A 15290-nucleotide genomic window follows, 5' to 3' on the forward strand; every position below is an offset into this window, starting at 1 on the left:
GGCAGTGGTCGAGGTAACTTCCAACCCTCATTTTTCCTTTTCTTTGCCCACTCTTCGTCTGCTGGAGTAGGTTTGAAACCTAGTCCAAAAGGTTTCTTGGCGACTGGCAAGGTAATGGGTTCTGTTATTCCCTGAAAGGTTCGTCCAAGCCCCTTCCCTGGCCTAAATCCGTGTCGGATCATCTCTTTGGCCACCATAACCGAGGCGTTAGACAAGAAAGGCTGGGGGCAGGGTATTCCCTCTTCGTGCTGCTCTGCCAGTACAATCTCAAAAGCTTGATAGACCGTATGTTCGCTCCCTTCTCTCGGTTCCAGATATGGGGTGGATGGGTCCCGATAAATAGCATGCTCATCTTCCCCATGGACCACGATCTCTCTGTCTTCGTACTCGAACTTCACCATCTGGTGAAGAGTGGAAGGCACGGCTCCTGCCGCATGGATCCAAGGTCTGCCAAGGAGAAAATTGTAGGATGTATCCATGTCGAGCACCTGGAAGGTTACTTGAAATTCGACTGGTCCTATGACCAACAACAGGTCTATTTCTCCCATGGTATCTCTCTTGATGCCGTCGAAAGCCCTTACGCAGACATTGTTGGGTCGGATTCTTCCGGTCCCAATTTCCATTCTTTGCAGCGTGGAGAGCGGGCAAATGTCAACACCCGAACCCCCATCCAACATTACCCGCTTGACATAATAGTCTTCGCATTTAACTGTTAGATGCAAAGGCTTGTTGTGTGTCGCTCCTTCCGGGGGTAAATCATTATTGCTGAAAGAGATTTGGTTGACGGCGAAGAATCTTTCTGTCATCCGCTCTAGTTGTTCAACCGAGGTTTCAACTGGCACATATGCTTCATTCAGGGTCTTCAGTAAGATCTTTTGATGCTCGGCCGACCTCATCAATAATGATAGCATGGACACTTGCTCGGGGTACTTGCGCAGTTGATCTATCACTTCGTAATCCGGCATTTTCATTTGTTGGAAGAACACTTCCGCTTCTTCAACACTTACGGGCTTCTTTGGCGGGAAGCGCCTTTGTGTGGCGTTGTTCAGTTCTTGGGTATTTGAATACCTTCCAATGAAAGTATTTTCTGGAAGTTCTCCCATGACCTCTTTACCTTTGTACATTACCAAAGTCTTTTGATAATTCCACGGCACTGTGGACGGGTTGGTCATTGGCTTTTGTGGCACGCGTCCGATAACCACTGGCTCATTCAGCCGAGGTGGTTGAATCGTCCCCCGGACCACATAGGCCCCTTTCGGCACGTACATAGGTTTTGTCTTTTTGATTCCGAAGTTCTGCGTCTTCTCAGCTCGACCTCGTGGTATGTAAAGAACTCCATCCCCTACCGGTGCCACTTTCTTCTCCACCTTCTTTTCAAGTTCTTTCTTTATAGCCTTGGCCTCTTCCCCCTTTCCTGGTTTCTGGTCTATTTCGGGCCTCTTCCCCGTGTCGACAATGGCAATTATGGCTTTCAGAGCAGGGTCGAATTCTTTGTCTTCGCAAATCATTCCGATCAGCGGCCCATTATTGTGAGCAGGCAATGGATTGTTAGTCACATTTGGGATCTCTTCGTCCCTTAGCACTATTTTCCCTTGCTCTATCAAATTCTCGACCACTCTTTTCAACGACCAGCAATCATTTGTATCATGTCCCTCGGCCCCTGAATGATAGGCGCATCTGACTCCAGCTTTGTAAGAAGGTGACGTCGGGTTTTGCCTTGTTTGAGGGATTGGTTGCAAGAAACCCAATTGGACTAGATTAGGGAACAAAGTAGAGTATTCCTCACCGATGGGCGTGAAAGTCCGCCGTCGAGGTGGCTCTTGAGGGCGAAAGTTATTCTGCGGGGGTTGTGGGTTATAGTGGTTGCGGTAAGGAGGCTGATTTCTGGGAGGTGGAGCTGGGGCTCGGTTGGCTTGTTGTGGTGGATGGGCATAAGGTTGGGAATTCATGACCATATAAGGTTGATGAGCATATGCCAAATTGGAGTGGGGGAAATAGTGTTGTGGGGTTCTTTCCGGGAAACGGGGCCTGGGATGACGATACTCCCTTGCTTCCGAGGCTGCCATAGTTGTTTCTTCTTTCTTCTTCCCTCTGGTCATTCCTCCGGACCCGCTTTGGACGGCCTGGGAGGTTGCCCTTATGGCTGCTTGACTCAGAATCCTACCTGTTTTCAGACCACTTTCTACCATCTCTCCAATCTTGATCGCTTCCGCGAATGGCTTACCCATGGCTGACATCATGTTTTGGAAATAGTCAGACTCTTGAGCCTGGAGAAAAGTAGTGACCATTTCCACTTCATCCATGGGAGGCTTCACTCTTGACGCCTGTTCACGCCACTTAATAGCATATTCCCTGAAGCTTTCTGAAGGTTTCTTCTTCAAATTCGACAGCGAATTTCGGTCTGGCGCAATGTCGATGTTATACTGGAATTGTTTCACAAAATCTCTGGCGAGATCATCCCATATATGCCATCGGGACATTTCTTGGTCCATATACCATTCCGAGGCTATCCCTACTAGACTTTCCCCAAAATATGCCATTAGCAGTTCTTCTTTTCCGCCGGCTCCCCGCAATTGGTTACAATATTTCTTAAGATGTGCAATGGGGTCACCGTGCCCATCGTATTTCTCGAACTTCGGGGTCTTGAAACCCGCTGGCAGGTGCACGTGAGGGAACATGCATAGGTCGGCGTAAGAGACGCTCTTCTGTCCGCTCAATCCTTGCATATTCTTCAAACTTTGTTCAAGGCTTCTCATTCTCTTGGCAATCTCATTTTGTTCTGCAATTCTGGGGTTCTGATCCTGCCCGGGTGCAAGCTCGCACTGAGGCGGTAGAGGATTAGTGCTGGTAGCGAACCTAGTTGGTTCCATTGAGAACGATGGTGCTTGGAATGTAAAAGAGGATGAGTCAAAGCTTGGCTTGTACGTGGTAGGCTGTGCCGTAATCGGGCAAGGCGATGCAGTAAAGATGTTCATGCTTGCATCAGTGGATGACATTCGGGGATGAGGCTCAGAAGGCGATCCAGCAGAGAAGGCTGAGGTGGCTGGGTATCCGAATGGGGTAGCAGGATAATTTATGGGGACATTAGAAGTCCCACTTGACCTGGAGAATAATTCAGGGAATCCGGGGACGACACTTGGCGGCTCTTTCCCATTATTCCAATCGTCCAGCATTTCCAACATGCGGAGCCGTAGGATTCTATTTTCCTCCGCAGTTGCGGATTCAGGTGTGAGGACGGCTGAGATCGAGCTCTCCTCGGAAACAGGGATTGTTTGCAATGGAATTTCTGAAGACATTTCCACACTTCCTTTTGACCTGGTGAAGTAAGTGTGAGTACTGCTTCTGGTCCTAACAACAGGTAGTTGAACACTTCTCCTTGACCTCGTGAAGTATGAGTGTGAGGCCAGACTTTCACCAAACCAACCGTCTTTTCAAAACCCTGAGGAAATACTCAACGATAAATGCACGGTTAATTTACAGCAAATAACAGATAGTCAATCTCATGTTGGGCATGATGCACCTATACAGTTAAGTGGACTACTATATGTTTGCTACGAGAGCACGCGTCATTCTGGCATTTTTCCTCTTATTTTTTTCCCCTTTTTTCTATATTTTTCTTTTTCTTCTTTTTTTTTGTTTTTCTTTTATTATTATTTTTTTTGCAGTAAAAGAAATGCGACCGGATCCCATGAGGATTGCCTACGTATCACGATGCCTACGTGAATCAGATCATTACGTAGTTCGAAAAACACAAATGAGCGTAAAAGAAGCAACCTCTTTATTGTTGAAATGTTCTATTACAAACTACATTTTGCAAAAGAAAGAGCAAACTTTGAAAATAAACCTAGACTCAAAATAGACTAAAAATCACCCTGATGGAAAAACAGGCAGAAGATGCTAAGATACAGGCTTGACTTATGAGTGCATTATGGTTTTGAAAATTGGTGTCCGCGGGGCATCGTTCGGCCTCGCCGCGGTCCTAGGCGTGATATCCCTCTCAAGTTGCTCCAGCTCATGCATAGTCTGCTTGACATAACCCATCACTGCCGAGAGGACGGTAACGCTGGACATGTTCTCACATCGTAGACATCGTCTGGTGATGGCATGGGCAATGGCCTTGATCCTATCTCTGGTTTGCTTCTTCTCTACGAGTAGGCGTTTTATCTGATCGCTACATATCTTGAATACTTGAGTATCCTGTATATGCTGATGCTTCAGTCGCCGTACTTCCAACTTCATCTGGGCTATTGAGTCGTACCAGTATCTGCTCTCAATTTGGAAATCCTTGGCCTGATTAGCTGCTTTGATCTCAAGTGCAGCCATCTCTCTCTTTATTTTAGCAACAGTTTTCTCGTGGTCGCCTTCCAATTGATTCAAATATCGGTGATGCTTATCTGTTCTTGTATCCCACTGTGCCCTGAGCTCCGCTATGACGTTTTCAGATTTCTCCAAACCATCTTGCCATTCCCTGATTTCATTTTTTAACCTTTTTATCAGCTGCTCGTCTGATCGACGCCTTGGCTGTTTATCCGCATCCAACCTTATCTGTTTGATCTGGGCTCTGAGCATTTCATTTTCCTGAATTAACCTGTTCCGCTCTCCCAGATTGGTAGCAACTTGTATGTTGTGCTCATATTTCAAGCTTCCCACTTGTTGCTTTAACCTGCTGATTTCGGCGCAATAGCCTCTTTCCATCGCTAACCAATCCCACTGTCTTTGCGATGATTCGGTGAAATTCCGGATGTGGGGTCTCTTAGCTGGCCTTTCATGCTCAAGTTCCCTTCTATACCATGCAAGGTAACCTGGCGCCGTCTCTCCTTTGGCTCGATCCCGCACGCAAGTATCTGATTTCAAATATTGACACTCACTCCAGATTTGGCGAATCTTCGCTTCTGGGAATTGTCCGTTAGGACTTATCTCAACTGCTTGAGTGCTAAGATCTTCCTCATGAGGTACTGTCTGGCATCTTCCGAACTGTCTCAAAACTCGGCAGGGTGCGTAAGGTTGAATGCTCTTAAGCCCCATCAGTAAGAAATAAGTTTTAGCTGCCGACATATATAGGATCTCATCAACAGGCAACCATCCTAGCGTCCATTGTATTTGGCTGGCAGTAAGAGCTTGAAAGAACGAGGTCCATGCCAGGACTCCTTTGGGCAAACTGATCTCTTTGGTTCTCGTGTAAGATTCTTCTATGCAAGTCTTTTCCGGGGAACCATGGCTCAAAATCTCGGAATGATGGCAGAGGTGCTCGGTCATCCATATCTGTAGGAGCAAGTTACAACCTTCGAAGAAATTTCCCCCAGCTTTACAAGCTGTAAGAGCTCGAAAGATGTCAGATACCACCATAGGCGCGAGAGTACTGTCACTTTGCGTGAGTAAAGTGCTGACGACCCCGGATATCTTCAAATCAATGTTTCCGTCTTTCCTTGGAAATACCAGAAGGCCCAGGAACATCATCATGAACGCTACCCGTCTGTGCTTGTCCCATTTCTGACGAACTCTTTTGCTGCACATTTTGTTGATTGGATTATTGAATCCCCCCTCATGACCGTACCTATCATATATGAAGCATGGAGTACAAAATCCGGCTGCCAGATCCGGGTTGTGGACTGTTCTAGGTATCTTCAATGAATCTAGGAACCGATGTACCGTGACGACTCTTGGGGCGACCAAGTATTTTTCCCTCAAGGGAAGTTCAGTATTCCCGATGTATCCGGCCATTTCTTCCAAAGTCGGGGTGAGTTCAAAATCAGAGAAATGGAAAACATTGTGCGCCGGGTCCCAATAGGTAACCAAAGCTCTTATGATATCTCCCCGAGGCTGGATTTCCAACAAACCCACAAGACCTTTCAGATATTTCTTAACCTCATTTTGTCCTTCAACACCTAGATCATTCCACCATAGCCGTAACTTGACAGGGATTTTGGTCATTATTGAAAAATGTTCATTTTGCATCGTGCTCATCCTGCACATTTATTAAGGTGATTTTAACAAAAAATGACTTGACTCAAAATATTTTACAGAGGGGATCAAGTTTTGAACACGGCCTTTAAACACTTCGGAGACGAAGATTTTAAGGCTGTGTGGGTCAACTGGGCAAAAATGCTAAACAAGACCCAAAGGTGGCTGTTTATGCAAAGTCAGCCTTCCGGCGTCCCTTTTCGGAATCATTCGGCTATTTATGACAAAACAGCGTCACCTGATTTATTTACGACTCTTTTTAAAGTTTGAAACACATTTTTTATTTATTTATTTATTTATTGATTTTGGCTATTTTAGCAAAATGGGGTTGAACCCGACGAGGGTGGCCTACGTATCTCACATCCGGTGAGAATCAAACCGGCGTAGTTCGGGCATATCATGAATAGAGAAAATCAAATAAACCTAGAAATCAAGAATACGTATTTTTATTATTTTTGAAAAGAGATAAAGACTAAAGAAAATATTTATTATTTTTTTTTAGGAAATATTTGGACTATTAGTCTGAATTTATAAAAGGGGTACTACAAAAGAAACAACATTTTTTTTTGAATTATGAATTTTCCGTTTTTTTTTACTTTTTAAATAAATACCTTCTTTTTTTTATTTTGAAAATGATAAAAAGAAAATTTATATATATATATATAAAATGATAAAAAGAAAATTTTTATATATTTTTTTTAAATCGAACTAGAAGACAATCTTTTTTTTTATATACATATTTTAGAAGAAATTCCGGCGAGGTTTCGACACTACTCGGACATTGGTTCTATTTTTCCAAAATAAGTAATTATCTCCCTATGCCGCTATTTTTCTTCTTTTTTTTTCAAAACCGGTCAGCATGCGGAACCGAGGCAAATAAATGCGCAAAACAAATAGGATGCAGCAGGGTGGTCTTTTCATTTCAGGTTGCCTGTCCTAGACGGACCCAACCCCTGTGTTGAGTCCCCTAAGTCAAATGCGACATGATGCAGATAAGTGTTCCTACTAGGGATCCGGCATGAAGTCAAGTTATTCTAGGTTCGTAACCTGGGTATTTGTTCTGGACTGTGTACCCGAGCGGACAACTCGAGTCGAGGAGGGGGCTACGTACCGGGGACCCGCGAGATCGTCCGGCTTTGTAACTTGTCCGACCTCTTTCTTATTTCAGGTATTGACACTAACAGAATAGGGAGTCTCGACCAGCGAGCTTCTCCCCGGAGGTAAGAAGAGAAGGGTTTCGGCACAGTTTATATACAGTTCAGATAATATCAAAGCGGTAAAAGACAACATTTAGCACGTTATGCAAAAACATGTAATAAAGATCAGATAATAAAGCCAAATATAACAATTATTCTAAGCTCGAATTCTTGAACCCTGAACCAGTGGTTCTGGGTTAATTTTCCCCAGCGGAGTCGCCAGAGCTGTCACACCTCCTTTTTGCGCGCCCGCCCCGAAGGGTTAAATGCGCGAGGGAGTTTTTCCAATTTAAGTGACAATATTCGAAATGAGATTATTTATTTAATTCAGAGTCGCCACTTGGGAAAGGTTTGGCTTTTGGTGTCCCAAGTCACCGGTTTATCTTGAATCCCAAATCGAGGAAATTTTCGACTTTTCCAAATGAAGTCTGCGAACCAGAAATTCTAAGTAAGGAATTCTGTTGACCCGAGGGAAGGTGTTAGGCACCCTCGAATCCCGTGGTTCTAGCACGGTCGCTTAAATTGTTATAATGGCTAAATATCTGATTTAAATACATGTTATGACTTACGTGCTTTTATTAAGTTTAAACCGCTTTTATCATTATCACTTATTTTTATAGAATTGCAACGTCGTGAAAATGCATCTCGAACCAAGTCACAATCAATGCGCCCGTGATCGTCAACACATTTTGACTCCGTTGAGATTTGGATTTGGGTCACATCAATGTGCACCCGAATTTAAGAATATAATTTACTTAAACCGTGCCTAAAAAAAAAGTCTAAACGCGTTATTATTTTGAGGAAGGCCATGAAATTCACTAAACGGCCTGTCCAGAATTCTAAATATTTATTATGGTTAATTATTGAGGGCCCCACAATTTACGTTTTTATTTGGCGAGGCTCGTCTCATTATTTTAGAAGGAACATCCTAAAGCGACTACATTTCTAATGTGTTTATCTCTAAAAATAGAAGAAAAGATGCATGCTAATTCAATTATATGCTTTGGCCAAATCCAGATTTTGGTTAATCATCTGATTAATTATTTACAGAGTGAAGAAACGTTGTACCTCATGAAACATGCTTTTAATTTGATAGAAGAATTATATACAAGATTGATGAAATGCTACGACTACTACAAGAGCTCCTTAACTTTAACTTATTTAGACAAGATTAATTAAAACCACTTATTAGAAGATGCGACTAATGATATTTGAAACTCATCCTATAAACTGCCTAATGAAGCTGAAACTCGAGAATGAAACTGTATTATCTTTAGCTAGATTTAAGCGGCCATTTGCCCTTACATATTCAAAGCATGCTGACAGAGCGAGTTTAAGTTAACAATCGTGTTAAATAGCTGCACATTTCATGAATTGTATTTACATCTTGTATACTACCAAACGAGTCAAATGTCACAGTTTTAGATTGGCATAAACTTTAATTAAGTACAACCTTACTAATGTATCTCTATTAGGCTAACAGACTAGAAACTTACACATCTTAACAACATTTATATATATATAAAAAAAAATCGTAGGCAATGCAACAGATGATTATAACTCCTTCAGATCTTTCGATTCAACTTTCATTGCAACATCAGACAGATTCGAAATGTGTACCTGAGGAAATGCTTACAATGAAGGAAGTAGGGGAGTCAGTTGAGCAACAGTGCAAGCGGAACAGCAGTAACAGATGAACAACAGCAGGACAAATTCCCAGTGCAAAAATGCAATTTAGAGCCAATGAAAGATGGCAGAATGTAGCAAATTCCCAGCAATATGGAATCGGAATTTAACCAGAATGGATCCAGAACTGAACTGATACTACACACAACTAGTAATCTCAAGCAAGACTCAGGATAAATCAATATGGAACAGGCAAATCCAGACTAGTTGAGAATCAAGACAAAGATGAAAAAATGCAGTTCCTTCTTTCTGTGTTAGGCCTCTTTTTATCTATTTCTGTCCGTGTGTTTTCAGACAAACTCTCTTTTCCTATTTTCTTATCAATCCCCCTTATATCAGTGTATTCCCCTCCCTTTATTATCAATGTCCATCTGTGTGTGTGTCTATGTGTGTATATGTATGTATTTTTGCTCTCTCTTCGCAGAGTTATCTGATCTCCTCCCTCTTATGTCTGTCTCCTTTTTCTTTTATAAGCCTAAACCTCAGCCCTTTTAACAGCCTGTTAGACCAAAAGAACACCCCTCCCATGTGCCATCATCTTTTCAGTTTCCACTTAGCTATTTAAGTATTAAACCCATGACATTCCCTTGGCAGGCTTAAACTTTTTAGTAATGTTTATTACTTCTGAAACTTAAAGCAGAATATGGGCAGCAGGATGTAGTCTGACAGCACATGCTGTCCAACTATTTAATTCAAAAGCACTTAGGCAGGGCACAGGCTGTGCACAAAATGCACATGTTGTGCATAAGTGCACATGCCCTCCAATTTCAAAACTGTGACTAAACAGAACATTGATTTTTGCATTTCTGATTCAAATTACCAATTATAAATAAGCAAACTCAGTTCCTAATTGATTCAAACAAATGCTTAGCAGAAGTAAGTCGATTTGTTATTGTTCGGACAACTGAAACTAATTGACGACATATGTCGACTCGACTATACTAGTTATAACACATACAATCGTAACCAAAAATCAGACATTTAACAGTATCACAGGAGGGGTTCATATTGCAATGTTAACACAAAAAGGCCCTAGGAACTAAATGAATGACCAATTACGAATTCAATTGAACATACAGTTTATATACACACATTATGAAGAAAGACTTGACTGAATACAGGAGTCCGGGCAAAGGGGGCAATTGACAGTTGACAAAAGAAATTCAGAGACAAATTACACAAAATATGCACAGACCTCTAAACCACACACGTACTGAATAACAAAGAGAAAACAAACTTACCTTAAAAACTTTGAAAGAAGGAACAGAAAATCAGCTTGTGTTTGAACAGACCCTTTTTAAGGTTGAACGGACTTTAATCGAAGGGTTTCTCAGATGAGAAACACTTCGATTAAGGTCCATTAGACCCTAACCTCTTGGCTTAACAGGCACGGACTGGGCTTGGGGTTTTTAGGTTTTGTGGAAGGTAGATTTGGAACTTGAGCTTCCATGGTTAGAATCGGACCAAACCAAGTATGGTTTGGTCACGAGGGGGGTCCGGGGGTTGTCTGATATGAATCTAGGGCAGATCGGTGTAGATCGAGTTTTGCTCGAATCTTCAAATGAAGATTCGAGGACCTGGAGGATGATTCGAACTAAACGGTCAACAGGTCCATGTTCAGGGGGTGAGATGGTCCTATGGTGTTAAGGTGAAGGCCACCGGCGTTCATGCCGCCGGCTTTCATGGTGAAGAATACAGAGGCGGCTCTAGGGTTTGGGGTTCTGGTGAAGACGATGAAGGCTGGGGTTCGGATAGGGGGCAGGGTAAGGTTATGAGTTTATATAGTTAGTGGGTAGGTGGATCCTGGCCGTTGGATGAGATGTGATGAAGGGCCGGGATCCTTCGACTAACAGGGAACGACGTCGTTTCAAGGGTAAAGGGTTGGGGTCGGTCCGGGTGAGACGGATCGGGTCTATTAGTGGGTACGGGGTGTGAGATTTTGGCCGTTGATCAATCTTAGATCAACGGCCCAGATCAGACCAGGTTAAAACGGTGTCGTTTGGAAGCTCTGGGTATCAGCTGGTCTGGACCGGGGCAGGCTCACTCTCTGGGCTTGATTTGGGCCTCAAATTTAATAAAAATGAGCCCAAGCAGATTTTTTAAACAAATTCTGCATTCTCTTTTATATTTTCTTACATATATTTTTATTTTATTTTTTAAAACAAACCCAAGTAAATCAAATTAAAATTAAATAGACACTTAATACAAATATTTACACACATATCAAAATATTTGAAGCAGGTAAAATCAAACAAAACAAAAATCACGGACCAAGATGCCTATTTATGATTTTCTATTTAACAACCGGATTACGGTTCAAATTACGCATGACACATACATTTTTTGTATTTTGTTTTAATAAAATAAAATGGACAAAAATCGTAAATAATTAACAAAATGCCATGTAAAAATCCAAAAATTGTACAGCAGGACCAATTGTTATTATTTTTTATTTCTTTTGGAGCGATTGTCGCGCGAAACAAAAATCACGTGCTCACACTATCTTAAAAAGATAGTGAGACTATTTGTAGAAGATCCTCGGCTCAAGTAAAGATTAGAAAAAAAAGAAGAAGAATGCACTCATGCTGTTCCCAAGAGTCTTGCTTTCTTGAGTTTCAATTTCAGATAACCATAGGTTCATAGGAAAAAAATAATGTAAAAGTTAGTTTGTCCAATATTGGAGTAGTTCGCTTACTTGAGGTGGGATCAGTAACACAAATATCCTGGAGCATATCAGGGTCTCCAGCACAAGCTTTATTTGAGTTGATGGCTAATAATGCCACAGTTATCACAATTAACGAAAGCATCTTTCCAAAAGCAGCCATTTGGAATTGGACGAATTGCAATTAAACAGGGAAAAGGGAAACAAATAGAAGAGGAGAAGATTAAATGTTGTATTTTTTATGGATAATGAGAAACTAAGCTGTTTATTTATAGGGAAAACAAGAAAAGCTTTAGGTGAGAATACCTAGCTGACCAAATCAAAGTGATGTACTTGGGAATTTAGTTGACATGAGATAATTTGTGTGTAAGAGCACGAAACATGCCGTTTGCTAATTCTTAATTTGACCATCATTCACTAGGCATCTCGTCTCCATTTGGTGCCTTGAGGTAAGTTGACTCGCATTAATCGAACTTTTATCCAATGTGTTGTTAGTTAATTTCTTTAAGGAAGTCAACTCCTTTACTATAAAGAATATAAATAGAAAAAAGAAATAGTCTCCATTTTATCACAATTTGACATGTTCTAACTGGCTTGATGCACCATTTGACTTGCAAAAAAAATGGTACTATATATATGATTTAACAGCGTGAATATGTTTAAGAGCTCATAGTTAGAATAAGGTCTAGTTGGCAACTACCTAAAAGAAGGGAAAGGAAACATATAAAAAGAAAAAGAAAGAACCTTAAATAAGATATACTAAATTAAAAGGTTTTCTAAAGGTATTAGAGTTTTAATTTGATTATTCACTTCACTCATCTAAGAATTATATATGTTCCTTCATTACCGAGGATATATACACTCTTTAAGGAAAGTTAACAAGCAAGAGAAACTGAAATGGTCATTAATTATTAAGAGAGAGGAATGAAGAATATAAAGCAAGTAGCTAGAGAATATTTCTTGAATGTATATCTTGGATGCTATCCCTTGGAAATATATTAGCAGTTTTGTAATTTATAAATTAGTTCTTTAATTTTGACACCAAATAAATGGTGCGTAATTCAGCAGATTAAAAATATTATTGGAAAATCAGATTTATTTATTAAATTTGAGATAGAGTTGGAACGTGAAAATAAGAGGTATATAGTAAAAATAATCACGATATATCATATATATCACATTAGTTTTGATATAAAATAATACAGAAATTAACATATAAGCTATACAAATTGTCAAGATTATAGACGCGGACTAAGCACTGTATCTTCTCCAATGGAAAATTCAGTAGCTTTTAGAAGACGGAGTTCGTAGAAAGAAAAATGAGAGTCGTAGAGAGTCTCTGACTTTGTGAGATGAGACTCTAAGTCTTGTATTGAATACTGTTTAGTTATATACAAGTGTACGACTAAGATACAACTGGAAAGAGAATAAACCTTCACTAACAAATCTGCTAACATACTATACTAACTAACACTAACTAATGGTGTGCTGACTCACCTCAATTACAATATAAATATAGTCTTAATACTCCCCTCCCCCCAAGTTGGATGTGAGGAGAGCACACCCAACTTGCCAAGAACAGAACAATGCTTGATCCCAGTGAGAGCTTTAGTGAGGACATCTGCAAGCTGCTCTCCAGTGCTAATGTGATGCAAAGAGATGAGGTCTTCCTGAAGTTTGGTGTGTACAAAATGGAAGTCTACTTCAATATGTTTGGTTCTTTCACGAAACATAGCGTTCCTAGCAATGTGCAAAGCAGAGAGGCTGTCTGAATACACAAGTATTGGCAAACAAACTGGCACAGTGAGTTCTTTAAGTAGCCTGGATAGCCAAACTAGTTCACCAACAACCTTTCTGAGGGCTCTGTATTCTGCTTCTGCTGAGGAGAGGGAGATAGTTTCCTGTTTCTTGAACTTCTAGCTGACAGGGATGCCACCCAAAGATACAACATAACTGGATACTGATCTTCGAGAGTCAGGGCAGATTGCCTAATCAGAATCACAATAAACAATAACTGAGAGATCATTTGCATTGCTAAAATATAGACCCAGAGTAGGGTCCTTCTTCATGTATCTCGGCATGTGATAGGCTGTATGCAAGTGAGGCTATCTAGGATCTTGCATAAACTGACTGAGATGTTGAACCCCATATGCTATGTCTAGCCTACTATTAGTAAGGAATTTCACCTTTCCAACTAATTTCCTATATGTGACGATCCGATCGGTCATTTTGAGAATTGGCATCCCGTTTGGTGGCTTAAGGTCTCGAGTAGATCTGTATTGTGTATTATGAACAGCTTCATGCAGATCCTTTCATCCTTCCCTACTCCAACTAGCTTGTCGCAATATGTCCTCAGATGGACCCTTGGATCACCCTTACCATCAAACATTTCGAACATAGGAGGTCTGTTCCCTCAGGCAGTTCGACATCAGGCTGTATGAAAAGATCCTCATAGCTCAGCCCCCCGATTCCTTTGCTTCCCTCAATGCCCTGAATTCGGCTGGTTAGTTTCTTAAGTTCCTCAACCAAGTTCCTGATAAGCAGATCCTTTTCATCAGACTCAGGTGTGCATGAGATATGTTGGGTAGAGTGTGGCATGGTCTCTACGTAGATATGAGTGTTATGGTGGCCTGGTGTATAGGTGTGGAAATGGTCGTTATTGGAGTTTTGAGGTTCTGGGATGAGTAGTGGAGTGTTGTTTGGGGTATGGCAGATGTTGCATTGGTTCTTTGGTGGAGCAGCGTGATGGTGAGGAGCGAGATGATTCTGTTGTTTTGGGATATTTTGAGTAGGTATAAGGTTTGGAGCGTTGGGGAACTTGATATCTGGGGTGCTAAGGGAAAATGACAAGCTTGCCAGTTTCCGAACCTGATCGAGCTCTTCCTGGAGTTTCAACAGTTTCTGTTCAAGTTGTGACACATTCTCGTTAGGAACCCGAATACCTTGGCCATTAGTGGCCTCTACCCGTTCAGCTGTGTTTTCCTTCTTGATGTTGTTCAAATCTTTCATCTTGCCTTTGTTCTTACTTTTAATAGGACTAAGAGGATGAGTGGGTGGAGGGCCCCTAGATCTTGTGAAATAAGATGATGATGCCAGAGTGCACGAACTATCCATTAGGGAGGGGAATAATAAAAATAAAAATAAAACAAAAGGTAATAACCAAGTTAGTGAGGATTATAAAAAGTATTGCAATATTTAAACACATAGTGCAGGAATGTAAAGCGTGTCCTAATTTGGGACCTTTTTGTGCCTGAGGTAGGCCTAGTGACAAATTGATTCGGAGAACTTAGAATGCTAAATGCCTCATTTTATTGTTAAAAATGGAGTCCATATGTGTAAAGTTAGCTAGTGTGGATTCGCGTAAAGCTGCCAAAACAACACTAAATAAGCAAGGAATGAAAGTCACTAATGGCCATTGACCTTATTACATTCACAGAGCGAAAAAGTAAATTCCTATCTATTTGGTCCCAGAAGGACCTTCCCTAGATTCGACATCCTTGGTTCCGTCGAACAGCTTCCCCAATTCGTGAAGTCCCAGCAACAGGTATGCTCTGGCTAGATGTCCACCTTCGATCCCTTCAGACTTTTGACAATCTTTAACCTTTTTGAGAAATTTCCCCTCTAGTTATACTATGCCTCGCTCCAAGTACCCTAGCCTTTTGTTGGCACTGATAGCCATGTCTTTCCATTCCTCGATCAACTCCTGGTTGGACTCTTGTATCTTGCGGTGTTCGCTCTTGCATTCATGGATCCTTTTGTGCAGCTGGTTGTACTTGACTTGTGCC

General features: G+C 41.3%; 1 long non-coding RNA gene across 1 annotated transcript; it reads right to left on the minus strand.

Moving 5' to 3' along the window:
* Positions 1–8489: 8489 nt before the first annotated feature.
* Positions 8490–11728, minus strand: LOC138880350 (uncharacterized). Its single transcript, XR_011402971.1, has 2 exons — positions 11539–11728; positions 8490–8777 (listed from the first exon to the last, which is right to left on the minus strand). It is a non-coding gene; the product is annotated as an uncharacterized lncRNA (long non-coding RNA).
* Between the last annotated feature and the right edge of the window lie 3562 nt (positions 11729–15290).

The sequence above is a fragment of the Nicotiana sylvestris genome, chromosome 1 (assembly GCF_000393655.2).
Source record: "Nicotiana sylvestris chromosome 1, ASM39365v2, whole genome shotgun sequence".
NCBI lineage: Eukaryota > Viridiplantae > Streptophyta > Magnoliopsida > Solanales > Solanaceae > Nicotiana > Nicotiana sylvestris.